This window comes from Notamacropus eugenii, chromosome 7, assembly GCF_028372415.1.
Source record: "Notamacropus eugenii isolate mMacEug1 chromosome 7, mMacEug1.pri_v2, whole genome shotgun sequence".
In the NCBI taxonomy this organism is placed as follows: Eukaryota; Metazoa; Chordata; class Mammalia; order Diprotodontia; family Macropodidae; genus Notamacropus; species Notamacropus eugenii.
The window spans coordinates 60,719,176-60,721,290 of NC_092878.1; positions in this window are offsets into that span (position 1 = coordinate 60,719,176).

Genomic DNA, 2,115 nt, shown 5'->3' on the forward strand with positions numbered 1-2,115 from the left:
ATTGTACATGAATATACCTACCTACAGAGTTTTGTGTTATCTTTAACATGGGAGCAAACATTGAGGCATTGGTATCTTGGTTATTGCATTTTGATTATCCACACCATAGATGGACTGTGGCAAATTTTTAGTACCAGACTGAGTTCCCCACTCTTCCCTAGCGTGAACTTCCTTATATGTGTTGTCTCTCTCAGAATGTGTTTCTTGAGGTGAGAAACTTTCTTGCTTTTGTTTTAGTATCTATAACCAGTTGTTGATTCTTTCTCAAAGAGGACATCAGAAAGGTGATGCTGTGACTTGCAAGTGAATTGAAAGTGAGGCAGGGCTGTGTGTGCAAAGTCACCAGCCTCACTTTCTCTTCCAGAGTCATCTGGATCCAGTGACAAGATATAGATCAGGATGACTGGAGATGGCCATGCATCTATATCCAGTGCTTAGCATAGGAAGTACTTTTCATTCATTCATATCCAGCACAGTTCCTGGCACATAGTAAGTACTTTATAAGTGTTAATTGTTTGATCCATTCATCCAGTATAGCTTACAGCTACTTAGTCATTGTTTAGAAAAGCAACATGGATGTTCACAGGTCACTGAGTCCAGTCTCTTAGTTTTACCCAAGAGGTGATTTGTCTAAAGCCATCCAGAGAGTAAGTAGCAGACACAGTTTTTGGTATCGGGCACTCTGACTCTAAATCTGGGATTTATTTCAGTACTGCTCTCTTCTTGCTGGTTTGTTGTTCAGTTGTTTTTCTGTCACATCTGACTCTTTATGACCCCATTTGGGATTTTCTTGGCAAATCCTGGAGGGGTTTGCCATTTTCTTCTCCAGCTCATTTTAAAGAAGAGGATGCCAGGCCTAGAGGCCTGAGGGCTACCTGAGTCTTACCTTACCTCGCAGGTCTTCGGCTGGCCAAACCGGATAAACGTATGAGAGAAGAGACTTTCCGGAGTCGAACAAGGGTTAGGCTTTATTCAGGGTCTCGGTTACATGTGCATGGGGAACTCTTCCTTAGGAGGGAGAGAGAAATCTCCCAAGGAGGCAAGATCTTACAGTGAGAGATTGGAAGCAGAAGTGGAAGTGGGGAGAGAAGGGGAAGGGAGAGCGAAGAGAGGAAAAGGGAAGAGGCGCCTTCTGTCCTGTAAGGGCCCCTCCCTCACTAAGAGCGCCTTCAGGCTTTCCTGACCCCAATTAAGCTCTCCGGCCGAGTAGTTTGCACCTGAATACCGTGCCTGTTAGATAACAATAGGTGTGCCCAGATCCGGGTCAGTCTCGAGGGTGGGGATGCTCCTCCCATCACGTTTCTCACGGGAAGAGGCGGAAATACACGAGATAGCTCGGTCTCACTCCTCGATTCCCTGCTGTTTTCTGGGGGGCCTCATGAGAACTCTAAGATTTAGAAGTTCCCACCTTTACCCGCCCGAGACTGTCCACATGGAATTGAGCTTCCATCCCCAACAAGAGGAAACGAGGCAAACAAGGTTAAGTGACTTGCCTAGGGTCACATAGCTAGTAAGTGTCTAAGGGCAGATTTGAACTCAGGAAGATTAAGTCTTCCTGATTCTAGGCCCCAAACTTTGTTCACTGTGCCACCTAGCACCACCTTCTTGCTAGAATTTCTTTATTATATTCCCAGCCCATTCAAATGAATATTAACTGAGGCAAAACACACATAAGAAGGAAGCATAAATAAGTTGCTAGGAAAACAAACAGCTCATAATACTGTAGCAGCCAAATATACAGCTAGAATAATCAGAGCGTATGCTGTCTGAGCAACTGCTCTCCTGCTGCACAAGGACAGGGAATCGAGAGTTTCCCCTTAGAATCATAAATCATTTCTCAGTCTAGCCTTGATTATCTTTGGAAGCATTGTATTTTGTGGCCTATGCTCTTGTCTCTCTTTAAAGACTTATGCAAACATTGATTTTGCAAGCTTCTCCTAGTAGTCAGAGAAGTCCTAGCACCTGAATTTTGCAGTTATAGCAAAAGTGCTGGCTTAGGGTTTCACTGTCAAGAGAATCATGTCTGGTGTTAAAACTCACATGTCAGACTGCTCCAGTTTTGTGTTTGTTCAGTTTGCCGCTTTCTAACTTTTAGTCAGCTTACTGAACAAATAT